Source organism: Chinchilla lanigera, unplaced genomic scaffold (genome assembly GCF_000276665.1).
Source record: "Chinchilla lanigera isolate Chin_1 unplaced genomic scaffold, ChiLan1.0 scaffold00062, whole genome shotgun sequence".
NCBI classification, from domain to species: Eukaryota; Metazoa; Chordata; class Mammalia; order Rodentia; family Chinchillidae; genus Chinchilla; species Chinchilla lanigera.
This window is the reverse complement of record NW_004955463.1, coordinates 10,703,197-10,726,179: the sequence shown is the minus strand read 5'-3', so window position 1 is coordinate 10,726,179 and position 22,983 is coordinate 10,703,197.

Sequence of the window (22,983 nt, the reverse complement as noted above, 5' to 3'; positions counted from 1 at the left end):
ACATGTTTTGCTTTCTCATTTAAATGAGAAATAATTGCTGATTGGACATTGCATATGCAATTCTAATAGCTAACCCTTTGTATACCTCTTCTAAACCAGTATACCTTGCTGTATACCTACAAATATATTTTCAAAGGTCTAGTTTGCTTTAACCACCCAAAGCTAGAGATCTTGACTTTTTTCTTTTCTCTGGCACCAAATTAATTATAAAGCCTTATGTTCATATTAATATTGCTTCACTGTAGATCAATAGCTTTTATTACATTTGAATCAGATATTTCCATTTTATGACAAAACTTCACAGTACAACTCAGAAAATCCAAGCTGATATATTTAGGTAAAGATTTAAATGGAAGTGTTTTATCTTTTAATCATTCAACCAAGCTTCAGTTCAGCAGTATAATCTGCTTAAACTGCACGAGTCCTCATATCCACAGGAATAAAATGAAAGCAAATTTATGACATTTTTCTGTCATTTTCACTAGTAATTCTGCTTGATGGATAGCTGGGATTCACAGGGCTTGGGAGGATCATTACCTACCAGCCAGTGAGCCAGAATGAGTGTGTTTCAGGGCCGAACTGGTGTTACCCCCTCCCCTGGTGGCTTCATGACAGTAAGAACAGAGGTTTGCTGTGAATTCATCATGTTGTTCTCCCAGAAGGAGAAGAAAAGAAAAATATACAATAGAATTTGACATTCAACTTTGTTTGGCTTCAAGAGCAGCCAAATGTATTTGCTTTAATAATCCAAGAGGGTTGTACATGTATACTTCTATCTAGTAAAAGCCTATCTATGTTGAAGTTGCTTCCTTTGCTGAAACCAAATCTTTAGCAGGACAGGAATGGGTCTTGGATGTGTAAGATTTCTCCCCACTGTGTTGGAATGCTGAGGGTAGTCACAGGAGAGGTTCAGAGGTTGCTACCCTTGGTTACAACTTTTTGTGCTGTCTGCTGGTTCTCAAGGTCAAATCTGCATGAAACAAGAAAAGCATCGCACAGAGAAACCTTGCTGTAGACTCCTCATGGTCGTAGCAGCTTCCACAGCAAGGCAAGCTGCCTCTTGAAATAATACAGACAAAGCCTTAGTATAGACATGGGCTTGGATGTTAAGTAGGCTGGAAGCTTAAGATGTGATCCACATTTGTATTGTGATCAGCAGATATGGAAGGTATGTGAGTCTTGAAAGGATTAGGCAGACACCACTTTTTGTCTGCTCTCTTTTATCCAATTATTTTTTCTCCGCACATGGAGGTTTTCTTATTTCTCTAATACACAGGTTGCTTTTTGTCTTATTTCAGTTTTCTCTACACCGTTTAGCTGCCAAATGAAAGCGTTAAGAGTGCTTGCTTTAACATTATAATGCTGGTGGTATATTTTCCTTTCTTTTTGATGGTAGTAAAGGGCAGGTAGTTTCAAGAGTCTGTCTCACTGAAGGTCACAGGGTCAAAGTCAAAAAATCTTTTACAAAGAAAACCGCCTTTTGTCTCGGTCTTTGAAATCTCTTTAAATTTATTCCTAGATGTATAAGGCTTTGAAAACTGGGCAATTAGTTTCAGTATTCAAGATGCGGGGCTGTCACTTTGAATAACAACAAATATGATGTGTATGTGAGGGCATTTAAAGATTACCTGGGTTATGAGGAAGCTCTGACCAATCTTTGAGCCTGTTCAGTAGGCACTCAGTTACATTTCACAAGCGAACAGCACTTCACGTGTGCTTTCCCATTAACAACATATCCCCTTTCATGAGTTTCAGTTCCTTCACCTGAAAGAGGCACTTGTGGGTATTCTGAGAAAAGAAAGACATGTATTTCAGTATTGTGAAAAAAAGATTATTGGGGGAAAACGTAGTCTTATTAAACCAGACAGGACACCTGGCCACCATCTACAGAACCACTTTGTTGGCTTAAATGACATATTTGCCATTAAACAACTTGGAGAAAGACAACTCCTCACTCTGGGCCTCAGTTCCCTCCTTTGTGCAAGACAGTGATCCTGCAAAGTCATCACTTCAATTCTTTCTAGCTCTCACATTCTCAGTGTAAAGAAAAATGGATGTGAACGCAAAGACGGTTTAACTTCACTGCTCTCCTAAAGTTACAGGTGGCATCAACTTTCACTAATAAAACCTTTTCTACAAAAAATAATATAATACAATATACTAATGTATTTTTTTTTACAACAGGCAATGCCATTGTTACCTTGGCTTCCACATTAGCTTGGATCATGTACCTAACCTGTGCTTAGAGATGTAAGAGACTTATCAAAGGAATATCAAAAATAGGAATTTCAGAGCACTTACCTGGAGCCTCAGTCTGGCTAAAAAGAGCTCCACAAATCTTACAGCTTATAAGGTATTATCAAATTGAATATGAGTGTGATAACTCACAGTCAAGGCTGACACTAAATAGTCCACCCAAAATTTGAAACAGTATTGCTTGATTCTAAATCCAGGCTGTGTTACCTACTGCTACTGGACCATGAGACAGTTCTGCTGCCTGGGTGGTGCTGCTGGGCTGGGTTCTGGGCAGAGGGTTTTTCTACAGATCTGAGAAGACACAGAGTGAAGAACTGATCGCTAGGTAGGGTGTGTCCTTTCTTCTTTTGAAGATCATATTTGTACTATAAATCAGAAAAATGCTACTTCTTCCATACCCAGCTGACAGACACTTCCAATCAATTTCTGTTGGTAAAAGTCATGTGGACAAGCCCAGATTTAACAGGGCCTCGTTGGATACTTTATCCGTTGAAAAATGGCAAATTCTCATGGTGAAAAGAATGGATAATGAAAATTATTGGAAGTAAGGATGCCTGGGAAGGCTCTTTGTTATAAGAACAAGGAAAAAGTTGGGGGAATGGGTGGAATTGCTCCCCTAAGAAATCATGAAGTATAGAAAGAGTGAAAACATTAACTTTCACACTGTGAATTTTTTGAAAAACAGGCTTCTATAACCACTATTCAATGATCATGATTATAATATGTCCACCACTTTGTAGTAATTTTGAAGTTATTGCATCAATATTGTACAGTAATATTAGACATTAATATTATTCCTGAAATATATTTCCCAATAAATCTGTTCATTTATCTAGGGATTGCCATTATTTTTGAAGTAGTTATATTACTTTAATGATTACATTTTGGTTCTACACTAGGTATTTCATGCTGAGAAAAGCCACAAGACCAAAAACTGGTCTATTTACATTCAAACATTCTCTAGAATTCAGTGTAATTCCAGTTAAAATGGTTCTTGTCCACTGGCCACCCACTTTGTTTGCTAGAGGAGGCCAAATGATAGCTGCTTTGCAACTATCATCAAAAATTTTTTTTCAAATTGGTACTTTCTAAAATCACAACAATCATAATCTTGTTCTCAGTTCTCTCTCTCTCTCTCTCTCTTTCTCTCTTTCTTTCTCTCTCATCTGTGGGGAAAGTTTAAAGGAAATATAGTTGGAATTTTGACTATTGATTCTGGCCAGGGCAACTTCCTAATGCTGTAACTTTACATGGTAAGATAACACCAAAATCAAACTTAAACCTTCCCAACTCTAGATTTCACTGCAGAATCTATTCCCTTTCATCTAACTGCAAAGACACAAAGAGGACTCCTCCAGGATTAGGGTTACAGTTAAGGGTTTTCAGAACTAAGCTTGTGTCTTTGCGCAAAGGCATTTGCCTCTCAGTAACAAAGGAAAGCTTCTAGGTAAGGTCACTCTAATTACTCATCCATATGCAAGAAATAGTTTTCTAAAACAAAGCATTTTCACCTTTCTTTTAATTATGATTTGTTCTCTGTCACTTAAGAGGTTAAATTAAATGTACTAAATCAAGCTGGAGAAATGAGAGTTTTAAGGTTTATTGAACCAATATGTAAACCAAAACATGTTGCTTGATTTTTGTTTTCTGTTTTTTGGGTTTTTTTTTTTTTGGCTTTTTTTCCGGTACCGGGAATCGAACTCATGACCTTGTGCTTGCCAGGCAGGCACTGTGCTGCTGAGCTAAATCCCCAGCCCCATGTTGCTTGACTTTTTATAAAATTTGTTTTTTCTATAACAAAATGAGCAGATAACTTTAGAGATTGCAATTATTTTAACCTTTGAAAGAGTTGCTCTAAAATGATAATTTCTATGTCACCAAGTGTACCAAAGAGTGTAGTCTTTTATGAATTATGAAGGCAATTTAGGAAGGTATGGAAGAGATGAATAAAGTGGGACTCGTATGCAGTTAATTTTAGAGAGCCTGGTGTTCTACAAGAAAACCATTATACAAATACTAAAACTTGTTAGCAATTTCATACCTGTAATATTTTATGGTTAAAGTTTATTCAATTACATCATTTCATTTGATCCTTTTTGCAACACTGGAAGTCAGATATAGCTAGTTTTAATTTTTTTAAAATATAAGAATTAGTTGTAAATATAGTAAATCAAACATTAGTTGATGTCAAAAACCTTTATGTAAGATTCTGTAATCATTTTAAATGTTAAATCAGCATTTGTGACAATTTGAACTACTCTGTTTAATGTTGTTTTCTCCTTTTATGGATAATTGCATTTCCTTTCTAAAGAATTAATTTCTACAACAAGATTGCTAATGGAACTGTTAATTACCTAAGAGAACACTACTTTCAAGTGTTTAAAGATACTTACAAATATTCATTGACTGTAATAAAATTGATAGAATAATTACAAAGTCATTCCAGTAAATTGATCAAGCTAGCTTTAAAGATTCCATTAAGATATAATCTATGTGGATTTTTTGTCTATTTGAGACAGGATCTCACTATGCAGTTCAGGCCAGTCTTGAACTCACTTTGTAGCCAAGGCTGGCCTTGAACTCGCAACAATCCTCCTCCCATAGCCTCCAGAGTGCTGGGATTGTAGGCATGAGTTACAATGCCTGGCTTGAATTTTGTAATGTTTGGACATTTTAGGAATTCTACTTCTGTCTATAATTCATTCTCTTGGATATTTGTTAATAAGAGCATTATAGGTACAATGTTATGCCAGAGAATTACTTCTTTGAATATCAAGAGCCAAAGGAAAATAGAAATTCAGTCATCTATTGTGACTTGTTTGAAGACAGTGTCTTGCCATGTAGTTTAGATCCACCTGCCTCATTCTCCGAGGTGATGGGATTACAGCTATGCACTGTCACCCTCAGCTATTCTAATGAACTCTTTTGTTTTGTTTTGTTTTTGCTTTTCTTCCGGTACCAGGAATGGAACTCATGACCTTGCACTTGCCAGGAAGGTGCTTTGCTGCTGAGCTAAATCCCCAGCCCCTCTAATGCACTCTTAAAAGATATTTATTTAGTCCTTATTGTGCATTAGTAAAAGCGTTAGGCAGTAGGACCAGAGTAATAACCAAGAATCACATGACATTGCCCTTAGAAGGCTCACAGACCAGAAGGAAAGAAAAAGATATTTAAATTGTGATAATTCACAGTGAAAATGAGACTTTCCAAAATATAAAAGTACATTAAAATCACAAAAGAGAAAAGAGCTGAAAATTTTGATAAGCAACAGTTGGTGACCTGTTTGTGTACATAAATATGGCTTTGGTGTCTCTCTTCATTTACCTTTTAACAAATGTATCAATTTGAAACTACATTTTCTCAAAAAATGTTATTTTGGACATAAATATAATTATAAAAAATCAACTAATAAAAATAATCATTAAAGAAGTAAAACAATATGAATTCAAGTAATGGCAGAAAAGGATTTTTACTAAGAATCTCAACATCTTTTCAATAGAGAAAATAATACGACTGTATTCAGTCATTGGAAAATACCTGCAGTTAATCTAATAATTGCAGGTTGTACTTAAATATATACAAAGAAATTTTATGTTATCAACATGGAAATAAAATTGGGCAGCTTTTGTGAATAAACCCTGAGGTAATAATTCAGGGAGAATATAACACTCACAGAGACATTTAAAAAACAAAATGAACACTATGAAAGAAAATTACCAGCTTTATGCAAATAAATATGAAAAGCCTTACCTAGGTATATTATAATAAAAAGCAAAATCAAATAAGCTACTGAAAGTATGTTTGAAATTCCCCCTTTAAGGTCTTTCAGGAGGTAAAGGTTGGGTACCTGGAGAAGACTGAAAACTCAGTGATGACTTTAAAAATGGACACCCACGTCTGTGTTTGAATAAAAGAGAAAACCAGAGAGCAAAATTGAGAAAGTGAGCCTTTCTCTAAGACAGCTGTAAACAAGCCAAGATTAGAGTATCTTATTTTAATGTACCTAAAATTTAGAGAACTGATACTGAACAGGGTTAACTGGGATATTTGAATTTTAGCTGACAAAGTTTTGAACAGATCATTTTGTTGTCTTTATTTCCCCTGCTTTGAAAGACACTCAATGATTATGGGATGTGCTGATTGTGAAATATTTGATAGAAAACTACCAGAAAATAAATTTTGACAGAAAAAATGGCGATTTGTGAAAATATTGGACTCCACATAAAGTATATACATTTCCGATGTGCTGTCAACACCGTGGAATTTTCTGAATATGCTACCATACTTTTTAGTCACCTTTCCTTAGGAATCTTCTGCCTGCTCCTACTCACGTGCTCAGGATGGAAGCGAGGATGGTAAGTTTCTTCCTGTGACCTCTTTGTCACATGTCTATATTGTATTCATTGATAAAAGCAGTTACTATGTTAATTTTGTTCTGATCTGCTCTCCCTCTCTGTATTCCTTGGTCTTATGGAGGAAAGTGAGTCCTGGATCTTCTAAGAGGCCTATTGCTGGGCTTCTTTCTCAGGCTGAGCCAGCAGCAGGTGCTAAGGAGCAGTCAAATGTGTTTTTATGCATGCTTCCTCCTTGCGTTAGCCTCTGAAGTTCAGGCACTAAATGTGTTTTATTGCATCTATAGCTTCCCTTCTCCAAGCTTCCTAGAATATTATTTCCCCAACTTTCTCCTTTACTGTTTTCCTGCAAAAGTAAAAGAATCTTATCAAAGAGTAATTGGCTAAATAATAACAATAATAATAAACATTGATTTGAATGTATATCATGTACTAGGTGCTGCTATATAACATAAATTCAATTTTTTATCACATAGTCATATATGGTAGCTGTTACTACAATTCTTAATTTTCAAAGAAGGTAACCAAAGTACAAAGTGTTTTAATAAAGGTGGAAAACTTAGAGTGTGCCAGACAGAGGTCATCTACAGTCTCTTAATTAACCTGTAATAGTGCTTCCTACAATTGTTAGCTGAACTCAGAGCAAGTAGATTCACTAAGACTAAACTGCTACCAATGCAGGCCTTAGGTGTTGCCCCCACATTCATGGCTGAATCACTCTTTTGGTTTTACAGAATGCATTCTTCCTCAGTATATACTTAGTTACCCGAATTGATACATGGACTGTAATGTACCTCCCCAGCATTGGGAACTTTCACTCTCAGAACACTTAACTCTATCATGTTTGCATCCTTGACTTTTCCCTCCTGTATTCCACTTGTAGTCTTTAGGGGACAAGGATTATTTTTATACTCTTCACTTCTGAGCTCTTACTACTTTGAAAACTATTCAATATGTATCAAGTAATGAATAAACAAATACATGCATAAATATATGCAGTGATGGGTTCCAATAAAATCATAATTCCAATAAAATCATAAAAAAGAATAGAACCATACCAGGATTTCTGAACCTCATAGGATGTAGTGTAACTTTTAAAGTTTGGTTCAGTATTTCAAAATTAATAAACGTTAATGCAGAAATATTTTTTCCATGATCCAATGACTGTTAGAAAACTTTCTTCACCTATGAGACTTAACAGTGTTAAGCATTTCCTATGTGTTTAGTAGATAAATACAGAGTAGAAGGTAAAACTTTCTTACATATCTCTCTAACATTTTCTTAGGAAAATTTTTAAACACACAAACTTAAAGGAATTATGCAGAAAGTTCTGTACAACTAACAACTTGATTTTGTAAATAACATTTTTATAAGATATATTTATTATATCTATCATCATCTGCTCACTAGCATAGCATTTTTATGCATTATATAGTAGTTTTCTGAGATCAATGTGTGACTCATAATTACATGCATGGGCTTTTCATTAGCTAGAATTTAACACATATTTGCATTTCTTAAATATAACATATTAAATAAAATGTAAAGATATAGGTTCCTTCACATGGTGAATTGCAACGAAGGCATGCAACCAACTAATCTAGCCCTTTGTTCAAGATGCAGCCCACCATTATCAAATCATAGTTTTCCCAGTAACTTTCCTATACAATTATATCTCCACTATCTTTCAGACTAACTGTGCTAGTCAGCTTTCCATAGCTGGAACAAATACCTAGAAGAAATAAACTTATAGGAAGAAAGGTTTATTTTGGCTCCTGGTTTCAGAGATTTCAATCCGTGGCCAACTGGCTCCACTACTTTGGGCCAGAAGATCATGAAAGATGTTGTAGTGCAGCAAAGATACTATCTCATGGCTGCAGAGTAGCAGCAGCAGCAAAGAAGGGGGAATAGCCATCAAAGAAAGAGCTGGTGATAAGAAATATAATCTTTTTTTTTTTTTTTTGTCTTTCTGAGACAGGGTCTCACAATGCAGTTCAGGCTGGCCATGAGCTCACTTTGTAGCCCAGGTTGGCGTTGAACTCACACAAATCCTCCAGCCTCAGCTACCCAAGTGCTGGGATTGCAGGTGTGTACCACCAGGTCTGGCTGAAATATAATCTTTAAAGCCACACCTCCAGTGATCTGCTTTATCAGTTAGGCCCCATCTCCTAATAAGCCCATTGAGCTATGAACTCATGTGGATTAATCCATTGATGAGGCTAAAGCCTTCATGATCTGATTATGGCCCAAATGTCCAAAGGTTGGCAAAAACTTCTTCCATAGAGCGAAACTTTTGAGGGACATCTATGGTCACAACCACAGCAGTGACTTAATTTTTCTCCTCTAGAGGTTAGTCATATCTGTTATAGGATTGTTGGGAATACTGAAACCATCCTCAGCAATTCAAAACCATGGTACTAATTTCCCAAGAATGACCTTCATTGTATTAAAGCAATATTAGGGCCCAAGGACCATTTTGATTTTTCAAATTTCTCTACCTGTCAATCTATTTTAGTTAAGGTTCACAGGGCTGCAAGGTTTTCAGATGGTAAATTGAAGTGTTTAATATCTTTCTGTTCTTAGTAATACTGTACATGTGTAGACTTGTGTGATTTTAATTGTTTACCTTGCTAACTTGTGGTTTATGGTGACCATCAGAAGAAACAAGTTTAGACAACTACCATTATCCTACAGAAATCAATATTGCATTTATCTGTGCTAGTTTCTGAAAAACTAATGTTGATAATTAGAATTTTTATTAAGCTATAGTTTTCAAATCAGAGTGCCAGCATTTCAGAAAGCTAAAACATAGAAGTTAGAAATTACGTGTAAACAAATTAGAGTAGAAATAAATCTCAATGAAATTAGAACTACATATGACAAGCCCGTAGAGAATACTGGACTAAACTGTAGAATGCAGAAATTTTCATCTGAGATAAGAAGACAAGGTTGTCCACTTTCACCACTTCCATCCAATGTAGATTGGATCTAGTCAGAGCAGTCAAGAAAGAGAAAGAAATAATAGCATCTGCGTCTGAAAGGAGGTCATTAAATTTTCTTTGCTTGTGTATAACATGATTTTAAGTATACAAAGATTCTTCCAAAAAACTGTTAAGACTGAAAAAGGCATTGAGTAAAATGGTGGGATAGAAAATCAGCAAACCAATATCAGCAGCATTTCTATGCACTAATGAACCATCATAAAATAAACAATCCCATCTGTAGTAGCTTAACCACATATATGAGTCATGATCACAAAATACAGTATATGTTTAAGTAAAAAAAGATTACAATAAAAAAATTAGGATTAACTACTCTCATTTCTTATCATACTTGCTACTTTCTGAAGCAGTTCTGGAAGTCTTATGTCTTGAGTGTCTTTAGTTTATCCATCATGGCTGCCATGATGCCTTGAATTGACTAAAAATGCTTACTTTTCACGATCATTTTCTCCATGAGGAAGAATTAGAAGTCTTATGGTAACAATGCAGTGAGAGAGAACATTTTGTAAAATTTTATGTGTATGCTTTTCTGTGGAATGACACTCATCAATAGCATTCAGTGTCTTTTTGATCATACCTTATACATGCCCTGAAAGAGGACTTTCAGAACAGCCTCAGAAAGTAGCAAGAATGATTGGGTAGGTGTGTTTGAAATGAAAGTGTGTATTTTGAAGAGTATTAATGGCAGGCAGTGTGTCTTTTATTGTAATGTTTAAAAAAAAATAATTGAAGCATTCACCATACTTTTCAATCACTCCTTGTACTTAATAAAACTAAGGAGGTGAAAGAAGGGTATCTAGATGTCTATTAATTAGTTATGAAAGAAATGGAAGAAGATACAAATAAATTAAAACATATCTGACATTTATGGATTGGACAAATTTATATTGCTGAGATGTCAGGCCACCTGGACCCACCTTTATCCAGGCTTCACCTCCTAGCAGCACATATAACTACTGAACTCAACAATTGATGAATCCAGTGATGCAAACAGCACTTCTATGATACAATCACCTTTCCAACCTGTGAAACTTCTAGGGGGACATTTTGAATTTAGGCCATAACACAGAGCAACTAAGTCTTGGTATGGTATAAGCCCAGATCAAGTTAGAAGAATATAATTTGAAATACTTGAGCTAAGATCTGAGATAAAGCTCTTATTTTATTTTGTTTGCTTTCATAAAAACCACTGCTCCTTTTGCTTATGGATATTAATTGGATCATGTTTAACACAAAATACCTCTTGGAGATTTGCTGACCAGGACAACAATAGCATATGTGACCAACAGGCAGCCCAGCTAGTGTGCAGAGCATTTCCTGAGCTGCGTGGATAGTTATTTCCCAGAGCCAAAAACCCCATCTGTACCTATGGACTACCAATGTGTACCTTTTTAACTACTTTTTGTAACCTTTATATGATTACAACAAAGGTCTTGGAGCGATAAGATCAATTTTGATAATTAGTGCTATTAACATCGAAGTCAGTTTGAACAAAACATTACTCAATTTCTACAACCAGAGCCATGCTCACAGGTTATAGCTGAATTACAGTATGTTTCATAGCACATGGTTGCTTTCATTACTGGAATTTTTGATGAAGCCAGTCATTTTCCACCTGGCTAGTTTCAGAAGGGTTACCTCTCTCTGGACAAATTCTCACTGCGACCAGCAGTCAGAAACACAAAAGGATTAAAATTTGGTATAATCACTTTTTACCCTTCTCACCCCACCCCTTACCTTTTCTTACTTTTTCAATTGAGTTTAAAGCAATTATTTAAATATCATCCATTCTTCTAATTTAATAAATGTAAATGAAAGAGGGAAATAAAAAACTTTAATCAGGCTATGAATATAAGTAGCTTTTACACCTTCATGGTGACAGAAAATAGGATGATGTTGCTATTAAGTTTTAAATGAATTTCTGTGCAAGTGCACATGTGTGTACATTATAGATATAAATTAATAAACCTGAGCTACTTTAAATAATTTTAAAATTTATTTCCAGGTGATAAGTTACAGGTGGTTGTATGAAATGTCAAAACTTTTGCATGAGAAGTTTTTATTATGTTTTGTATCTGGATACTCCTCAAAGCCTTGTGCACTTAGGGCCAGGGATATACCTCAGTGGTATAAGTGCCTGCCCGGCAAGCACAAGGTCCTGAGTTCGATTGCTGGTACAAAAAGAAAAATAAAAACAAAGACAAAAACAAATTCTTGTGCACTCATAGGTAAGTCTTTTGGGAGCTATCAGTGGCTTAGTCCACTGAAGAGTTTACAATTAAATGCGAAGTTGGAGGGGCTGGGGATTTAGCTCAGCGGCACAGCACCTGCCTGGCAAGCGCAAGGTCATGAGTTTGATTCCTGGTACGGGGAAAAAAAAATGTGTCATTGGGGGATGAAGCGTGGTTGGACGATGTGGATCATTGGAGGTGTGGCCTGGAAGGCTCTGTCTACCTCCTTCCTCCCTTGATCCTTCTTCCTTTGCCTGACATAGACTGTTCCTCCTCTGCCACGTCACCCTGCCTGGGAGCCAGCAGACTAAGGGCTGAAACCTCTCAACCTGCAAGCTGAAATAAACCTTTTCTCTTTTAAGTTGTAAGGGTCGGGTATTGCTCCAGCAAAGAAAGTAACTAAGACATTTGTTGTTGGAAGCACATTTTATATTTTACTTGGGACCAGGATGAAGACAGCACATATGTGAAAAACAAACCCTTTGCATCATTCCTGATGAGGACAGGTGGGATAGCTGGAAAGCGTGTGCTGACTCTTTCCTCAGTCGCAGCCAACATCTTCTCACTTACTCAACAGTAACTCAACAACTGCTGACAGTTTTGCTGCCAATTAGTTAAAGTACATCTCCCTTTAAAAAGTAAATATGTCTCCCTCTAATCACTACTTTTCAAATATTTAATAAAATTCTTATGTAAGCAAAATTTAAGTGGAGTAGGTGAAGAATGAAGAGTATCTGAGGAAAAGAATATCAAAAATGTCATGAGTTGATATTGAGACTTAAGAAACTATTCTCGGTGTAGTTGAGAGGTAGATTGTATCTCACAATACTTTTCCTAGCTGAGAGCTGCCTAGTTGCAAACATTCATGTAGACATGTCATTTCCTTTCTCATTCAAACAAGTCTCATCACTTATACTAGGAATGACAATGTAAATTTGGAGAGACAAAATTTAACTTATGGATAATTTGAAAATTTAACTTAAATATATTTTCTTCTAATTACTTAATTTACATGTCATTTCTTTTCTCATTCAAACAAGTGTCATCGCTTATACTAGGAATGACAATGTAAAAGAAATTAAGCAGTTTTTAATGGGGACAAATCAAGAAATGTGGGTTCTAGCACTGACTCTGCTATCCAAATGCAAGCGAGAATTTAAGGAATTTGAATGTTACATTCTTACCTGGACAAAATGTATGCAGGACCTGGTATCTTCTGATGATTGGCTATCTGTTTCTATCTATTATCTATCTATCTATCTATCTACCTATCTATTTATCTATCTACTATGCTTATGATACATGTCTAGCCCACAGATCTAAAATTATTTTCATTTCTTGTATTTGATAACTTGTAATTCAAATTCTTGAGAAAGTAAATGCTTAGCAAACATTTCCCTGTGTATGTTAGACAAGGTGGGCTAAAGGCTATAATAAACACTTAAATTCCAGAGGCTCAGTAAAGTAAAGTGCATTCTTTCATCATGTAAATCCCTTACATGAATAGTGAAAATAATAAGACATGTTCCAGGTGGGACCCAAGCCCTGTCAAAGCATTATGTCAGTATCCTTAATGTGTTTCCTCCCTGGCCACATAAAAAGGGAAAGAAAAGAAAACTAACCCGTTAAGGATATAGTTTTTAATAGGCCATATCAGGAAGTCCTACAATGTGTATTTACCATCATGGCATTAAGCAGCACTAGTCACGTGACACCACCAAGATACAGTAGTCAGATAATGTGGTTTTCTTAACTACTAAGGAGGAAAATAAAATGATTTAATGGATAAATAGCATTTTATCTGACTTGGTATAAACAAGTAAAGTATATTTATGTTTTATTTAACTTCCCTCTGAATAAAATGAAAAAGTATGTAGAAAGAGACAGTGAAAAACTGTGAAGAGACTGTGAAAAACTTCAGATACCCTCTGAGATTTGGGTTGATGCCACTCCTAAGAAACAGAATAAAGATCTGGTTAATCTTTAGTATGGATCTGCACCCTAGTGCAGACAGAATAATGATTTCTCAAGATGTTCACATTATCTTTAGAACTGATAATTCTATTATTTTCCAAAGCAAAAGGAAATTGAATTTTATTTTATTTACTCATTTATTTTTGGAAATTATATTTTAGATGAAGTTAGATTAATTTGTTCACTTTAAAATAGGGAGGTTATCTTAGATCATTTGGGTGGGTCTGTTCAAGCACATGGGCGCTTGTATGTAGGAAAAAGGCAAGGATTGATCAGAAAGGTATGACAATGGGAGAGGTGGCAAGAAAGTGTCAGTAGTGAGAAGAACTCAGTACTCCCCCTATTACTGACTCTGAAGGAAAAAACAAAGGGCCGTTAGCCAAGGCTGACAGCCTCTGGAAATCAGGTGCTGCTGGTATTCCTGGCCATCAAAGAAATGGAAACTCCAGCCCTACAACTGCAAGAATCAATATTCTCTGAATAACTTGAAATACCAAGGAACTGCAGTATCCTTTAGAGCATCCAGTAAGCAATGCAGCTTGCTGATGCATTAATTGTAGTCCAGTAGGGTCCATAATTCTGACCTGTGGAGCTATAAAATAGATTCATGGTATTTTAAGCTGCCTAGATTTGGGGTGAATTGTTACGGCTGTAATAGAAAATGATTATACCGTCTTATGAACATACTTATTCTGTCTGTTCATGTCAACTAACTAGCATTAAAATATTTGTGTTTCCAGTGGGGAAAAATGGGAAAAAAATCCCAGAGAATCTTTTCTACAACAAATTATTAAAAACCTTATGATATGCCTGCCATTCCACCAGTACAAGTATTTAAAAATAAAATTTCCTTGAAATGAAGAGGGGCCAGGAAAGTGCTTATAGTCAAACCATGTAAATGGAAATAATTAGGAAATGTAATTTCTAGGCAGGGTAGATTTTCTTTTCTGTAATTCTCCAATTATATTTTCCCATTAAAGTATATATTAGCTGATCATAAAATCTATGGAAGCATGTGTTCTAAAAAAATGTATGTGATACCTAGGTTGGGGCTCAGAGGATAAAGTCAAAAAATAATATAGAATGAGGAAATGATTATGTGTCAAGAATAACTAGAAGGATGAGTGGTTAAGGAAAAAACAACCTGGTGTGATAGTGGAACTGCCCTGAATTACTAAAAAATGCACCAAGGGAGAAAGAGAGTCCTGTGATTTTTTGTTACTTCAAAGTCTTATTTAGGAGTCATTTCTAAAGGTTTTAAAAAAGACACTAGAAAATAACAGTGCTCTTTATATATTAGTCAACATAGTTCCCTCCACTACCTTTGAACTCTATACATACAAACTGGACTTCTAATTAGGATGCTATCTTTCTTTTGATTGAGACAGAGTATAGAGTATGCCATATTATAGCTCAGATTAAAAAAACTGATAGAAGATAAAGAGAAAAATGGTGTAGACCATGCTCAACTTTGCCTTTTCAGATTAAAGTTTGGAAAATCGTGAGAAAAAAGTGCCGTTTTGAGCCAAATGTTCAGAACTTCCAAACTTTAGATAACAGAGAATTAAAAGTTTCAAGAAATGCACAACCTAGAGAGTTTGAATAATTTCAAAAAAAAAATCACTTGTAAGTCTACACATAATTTTGGGGGACTGGAGAAAAATACTATGAGATGAGATAAGGAAAAAGACTACTGGGGCTGGGATGGGGAAACAAAGGAAGCAGGGAGAATCAGTAAACACGGACACCGATGTCAGTGTTCCAGAAATTGGGGACTGTTCCTTGAGTCCAGACATACTGATTTTCTAATCTTCATATGACAGAGTATCATTAGCAACCTATCCTAGGGACTTCTGATAAACTGATCTCCATTTTGGAGATTAAAACCAACCATATTCTGTGCCTGGTTTATTTTGCTTAACATAATGATATCCATGATGTCTTAAATGATAGGACTTAACTTTAATAACTATTGAATAGAATACATTTAAGAAAATGTACCACATTTTCACAACTAAAATATGAGTCATTTTTAGCATAAATGCAACTGAATATCTTGGCAAATGACAACATCATTTTTTGCAATTTTTAACATTCTATTATAGAGGGTTATTCTTTCTCCTTCTTCCCCACATCCAATTCTTTTCTGAATCTATTGCACAGAGAATTGCCTATTTTATTTAAACATTTTTAAAGCTAAATTTTGGATTCATTATTTAGACTAAATGACCACTTTGAGTTTATTTTTTCTACTTTGATTCTTCTGTTTGTCTTTCATTAATTTTATGCTTTATTTTTACTGTGTATTTGTAATATTATCAGGTTTTTACTAGTTTACTATTTCTCAGTATCCCAAATTAATTACTGATTTCCTTCCTCCTAAAGGTGTCTAAGGCTTTAACAATATTTTGTGAATTTTTTTCCTTCCTCAGACTTGATATGCTGTTATCATTTAAATGCTCTTTCAAATATGTAGTAATTCAAGTTGATACAGTTTGTCTAATATGAGATATTTTATGTTTTACAGACATATTTCCAAATATTATAAATTCTCTATGTACTACTTAAACTGAATTTACTAATATTTTATTCAATTTATATATTCCTTTTTTCTTGCTGTTATTTATTTCTTTTGTATGTGTGTGCATGCGTGTGTGGCAATTTGGAAACGTGTTCTTTAAACTCTACCAGTGTAATTTAGTTTTTATGACGATCTCAGTAGGTTCAGTGAGAGAAACGGAAGTCATGTCAGGATTTCGGGTGAGGCAAGATTGAATAAGACTCATTATGCATGGGCAGAGTCATTAGGAAGGTTGGAGAAAGGGAGATAGAGAGTGCTGAGAAGCTCTGAGCCAGATGCTGATTTACAGAGACTTGTCAGGGAGGTAAAAGTCTCCAGAAAGCGTGGTGTTTACCACACGCACCTGCAGAACTGGAGAGGTTCTTTTCCAGGAAAATGAACAAAGGCCACTGGAAAAATCTCAGGCTCATGAAGCTGCTCGAGGCAAAGCAATAACTTCAACTTTGTTTTCTTCTTTCAAACCTCTTTTTATATTTTGTTTGTTTCTGCTTTTTTGACTTTTTAAAAAAAAATAAATTCTTACATTTTGGTCTCTTTAATTCAGTGATAGTTACAGGAGAAAGTGAGCTCTGCTGAGTCACCACTGGCAACCTGTCACATTCTGCCTGGATTTCTGTAGACTTTAAAGTTTTTATTATTAGTTCCTATCTGGTCTGTATACCAGTTTAGATGTGTTTTGCATTCTTCATAAGTTTCTTTATTATAGCGTAATATTCTTCATAATACTAAGCAATATATTTAATGCTTTCTGATTTTAACATTCCTATAGCCCCCTTCTGTCTTTTTCCATCTTTTTTCTTTCTTCTTTTTTTCATGTGCCTAGCACCTCTTTAGAAACGCACTTAAGGGCTGGGGACATAGCTCAGTGGCACAGGGCCTGCCTGGAAAGCGTGAGGTCATGAGTTGAATTCCTAGTACCAAAATACATACATACATACACACATACATAAATGGAAACACACTTAAGAAATTTTTTTTTTTTAAATAATGGGATATTTACAAAACAGTCATAAAGTCTGAATAGCTAATATCTATATATCTTTGTCCCAAGTTCCAGCTAGCTGGGCTGGTTACATGAAAAGAGAATTTATCAGAACTGAAGAATAATATTGCCACAATGTTATTCAATGCAGTAGAGTCTTTATGTGGGTTTTGTAGCTTTTTCAACACACTTCGGTTGCTGTGGTGTCTAAGGGTCTAAAACCATGTTTGCTTTAGTCATCGTGTACAGTTACTCTCTCATGCATAGCAATTTCTCAGTCTTTCCCTGTCTTTTGTGACTTTGACATTGCTGATTATATATATATATATATATATATACATATATATATATATATAGTTTTTCTTTTTTCTTTTTTTTTAAACTCAGGACCTTGTGCTTGCCAGGCAGGCACTTGTGCAACTGAGCTATATCCCCTGCCCTCATATATGTTATAGAATGGCCTTCATCTTGGGCTTGTCTGATGTTTTCTCACCATGACAGTGGACTTACCAATTATTTTGGAAGCACAGTATGGAGTTGATGTGCCTTCCTCTCCATGTTGTGTGAGAAGACTTGTGAGGTCCACACAATGATCACTGGTGACACTCTATCTCTTGGGGAAGATGGAGTGTGCTAGTTCCTCAGATATAAAGTTGCTATTTCTCCCTTTCCATTTCCTGTTTACCTGAGGTACATCACTAAGTAAAGTTTACATTCCATGGAAGGTAAGTTAGGCTTCTCTTTTTCTTCTTTTTTTTTTTGGTTTTGGTTTCTCTCCGGTACCGGGAACCAAACTCACGACCTTGCGCTTGCCAGGCAGGTGCTTTGCCGCTGAGCTAAATCCCCAGCCCCAGGCTTCTCTTTTAGAAGAGAAGGCTATCAAAATTTGTAGGCATCTGACAAAATTGTCTAGAGGGGGAGGTCAGTTATTACTAGTCTTTTGATTGGGACTATTTTCTCCATTGTGGTAGCATTTATTATTTTGAAATCTTATGTAAGGAAGATTTGTTCCTTTCACTTTGCTTATTTACTTCTACAATTGTTTATTTATGGACAGCTATTTAATTTTTTGAGTTTTAATCCAATATAACCTCATCTTATTTCATTCAAGTCACTCCAGTTTTTGTCTCTCATAGCTTTTTTATGCAGGCTTCTGTGCTTTCTTGACTTTCTCCTCCTCCACTTTTATTTAGAAATTATTTTCTGATACTACTGACAAAATAAGCTCCTTTTATATTATCCTTGTCCCAAGTCTAGAGTAATCTGTTCTTGGGGCTGGGGATTTAGCTCAGCAGGGCTGGGGATTTAGCTCAGCAGCAAAAGCACCTGCCTGGCAAGCGCAAGGTTGTGAGTTCGGTTCGCGGTACCGGAGAAAAACAAAAAAACAAACAAACAAAAAAAATCTGTTCTTTCCAAGGAGCTGTGGATATTGGGATCAAAAATTACTCTTAGGTAGCATTGCCTTTAGGACATCTCAGTGAAGAGAGATAGAATTTTTATATATATATATATATATATATATATGTAATGTTTATAATACGTGTGTACTAACTGATATGTACATATATATTTTTGTATATGCATGCATTAAAGTAAAAATTTCTAATTTTGATCCAACTAAAAGTTGGAAATAGGGAAACTTTTTTTCTGTTAAAAATAACAAAAACGTAACAGAAGATGACTATTTTAGCACCACTTAACTGTACAACTGTACACATAATAAGTTAAGATAGTAAACATTATTGTATACATGTTTTACCACAGTGAAAATTAAATATTCAAGACAAGATCACCAAGCACAGTGGTACACGTCTCTAATCTTAGCTACTCTGGAGGCAGAAGCATGAGTATGTCAAGTTCAATCTCAGCCTGGAAAATTTAGCAAGAACTTATCCCAAAAAACAAAACAAAACAAAACAAAAAGCTAGGAATATAGCTCAGTGATAGAGAGCCCTTGGTTTTGATCTCCAGAAAAAAAAGGAAAGAAAAGATCAACATCTGACCTGTACAAGGAAAATGAAAAAAATCATCAAAATATGACAATATTTAAATTAAGAGAGGGTTAAACTACATTCTTGGATGAATTAATTTCAAATCCTTCACACTGTTATTTACATAAATAGAGTGAATTGAACTGTGCCCAACAAAAATATATGTGCAGAGCACAGCCCTCGCAATTTACTTGAAGATAGGGATTTTACAGATGTGATTCAATTAAGAATCTGAAGATGAAATCGTCTTGAACTTTGAGTGATCCTAGGTCCAGTAAGTTTGTTCCTACATTAAAGAATGGAAAGCGTAGCCTGCCACCCATAGGCATAAGGAGAAACAACGTGGTAAGATCCAGTGAGCTCAGAGGAAAGCTTGGTGGTGCTGCCCTAGTGCACACAAAGTGGGCTGGAGCCACTAGAGCCCATGAGAGAGGCATGGGGCAGATTGTCCCTCAGAACCTCTCTGAAAGGAAATAACCCTGGGAAGAAGCTCATTTTGGAATTCTGGCCTCCAGAACTATAAAATAGGAATTAATTCCTCATTGTTCATCCCTACATTTTAGGCCACAAGCCAACTGCCTTGTAATAATTTGTTATGGCAGCCCCAGGAAATTAATGCAATAATTAGAACCCATATAACTGAAAGACCTGGATAAAATGGCATTAACTCATGTTAGAATAGAATAAATTACAAAGGAAAAATATGGTTATCCACAAGTAGTGTAATAAACCACAAATTTTATCAGACCTTAGACAGTATTTATAAAGAACTTGCCATTAAATCAATGCAAATAATTATCACTGTGACATAGATATTTTTCATAGTACATCAGTTTGAAACATATGCAGAATAAATGAAAAATTAATACATGACCAGCTCCTAATTGGTTTCAGAAATTAAAGATTAATTAATTCAGAAATAATACTGGTAAAACACTTTCTCATCAGGAGAAAATGAAATTAGGACTACTTTTCAAAAGTATTGCCAAAAGTTAAACATAATGAAGATTAAATTGTTTTAATTTCTTAAATAAAAATAAATTCCTTAAGTAAAGAGCACAAACAATTCATTTGAAGTCAATGACCTTGGAAGAAACAAGATAATAATTCTAGCAGAAAGAAAATATTGACATATTCAAGCATATGAAAGCTTAAAACAAAAACTATTGTATAGCAGGACACTTGAAACAAAGTGAACAAATAAATATTTAGTAAGACAATATTTGTATAGCTTGTGGTTGATAAAACTGTAAATATTTGTAATACATATAATACAGCAATGCTCATGCAAGAAATTCTTCATATTACTGAGAGACAAAACAGTGTAGCAGACAAATGGGCAATACATGGAAGAAAGTATTTAAAAAGCTGCGAAGATTTCTCAAACAGGGAAATGGAAAGAGAAGTCCTAGCGAGATATCAATGTATACCCATCAAACTGGGGAGAGGGTAGAGTAAAAATTATTACTGCCAGCATCAACAAGAGAGAATTCTAACAGGCTTATTGAAAATCCATGTAGAATTTGATTAATTAACTTAAAAACAAAAATAAACATATATCATTGACACAGAAATAATACTTTGAATATACGTGGTATGGTAAAATTACAATGAATACTTAAATTTCCAAATTTATTTCACTGAAAGATACATTGACATTAATCCTCCTCAAAATTCTCCATGTTGCTTTGAACACACTTATCCCATTCTTCTTACCACATTTTTTAGCAGTTCTGGATGTCCTGCTTTGTGAGTGCCTTTACTTGCACTGCCCTGGCCAACTTGTATTCTGAATGGATCGAAACATTTCATTCTTTAAGGCCATTTTTACTTTGGGGAAGAGGGAGAAATGGCCTGGTGCCAGATCTGGTGAATCATGTGGAGAAAACCGCAGTGTTCTCAGGAGCCTGCTTTTCTGCTACATGCGCTCAGTTATATTCACTGTGCTTTTCATCATACCTCTTAAAGACAGTGCCAAAAGAGGACTTCCGGAACTGCTTCGAAGAGTGGAAAGAATGATGGATTAAGTGTGTTTGAAGAAAGGGGGTGTATTGAGAGCAATTAATAGCAATATATCTTTTATATAAGAATTATTTAAATTTGAATATATAGCTATATTTTGATCACTCCTTGAATCACATAGATATAAAATATGCTGTATTAAAGGAGACATTTCTTTCAACATTTTCAGAGCAAAATAGTCAATGTCCATCACTCTATATGAAGTTTTATTATAATAATTTCTATTATACAATGTTATACAATAATTTAAAAGGAAACAATAGAACTATGACTGTGGGCTTAAGTGAGTCTCCATTATACAGGATCAACAGCTGTAGAAAGTGTAATGGTGCATATCCACATGAGGGGAAACTATAAAAATGCTTTAGGGTACATCAGGTGAGACAGATATTTAAGTGATCTTTGAGAAGAAAAGAGAGAACAGGAGGACAACAAGTAAATATGAAAATGAGGAAATAAAATCTTCAATAAAAAGAAATTCAAGATTTCTTTATTTAATCAAGTTTGGTGATATTTTCAAATTAAAACAAAAAGGATAAGTAAACTTATAAATTTGTCCATAATAATGTTACGGAGAGAAAAGAAGCAAATTCCAGGTGTACGGGCATAACCCTATTCACTTTTATTTAAACCATTCAAGCAAGCTCCCTATCCCTGTGTGTATACTCCCACGTGCTATGTAACAGAGAGAAGAAAACTACCAAAAGAAGTCAGGAGCTGGTGTTAGTAGGAAATAATTTGTTTTGAGTTCATATAATTTGCATTGCTTTTTCTGCATATATTTAATGTAAAATGAGAAAGATTTTTAAAAAGGATTTAACTTGAATAAAAACCTTTCTTTTACACAAAATTTTTAAAAGGCAGCTAACAGAATGTAGACATTTGCTACATTAACAAAATTTAATTATCCCTGATTTTTAGTTTTATTTTTTAATTAGGAAAATTAGTGATGCAATTTAAACATCATGATCGTATTCATTATAGAGAATTTGTATCTGTATATAATATATATTGATTCCTCTTTTTTCCCATTTCTCTCCCCTCCCTTCTACATCTCATCCTTTCTTATTAACAAAGGTTTGCTTCCATTTCATCCTTCTTTTCTCATGTCTTTCTTTTGCCTTCTTTTTCTTCCCCCTCCCCCTTCCTTAGTTCCCCTTCCCTGTGGAACAATTTCCTGCTATTTCACAATATCTACTATAACTTTTGGTCCTTATTTACATTTTCAGTTTTTCATACCAGAGAGACAATGTGATATTTACACACATGCATCCCATTTATTTCATTTAGGAGTATCATCTTTAGGTTCAGCCATTTACCTAAAATGTCTCAAGGTTATCCTTCCTTACAGCTCAGTCAAACTCCATTGTACAAAAAAATACATCTTTTTTATCCACCCATCTGTTGATGGGCACTTGGGCTGTTTCTAAGATTTTGCTATTGCAAACTGCTGCTATACACATGAGTGTGCATGTATTGCTGTGGTATGGTGCTTTTAGTTGTTTCGGGAAGATCCTAGAAAAGGGAATACCTGGGTCAAATGGGACTTCTAGTCCAGACCAAGGACTAAATCTTGAGCAAATAAATAACTG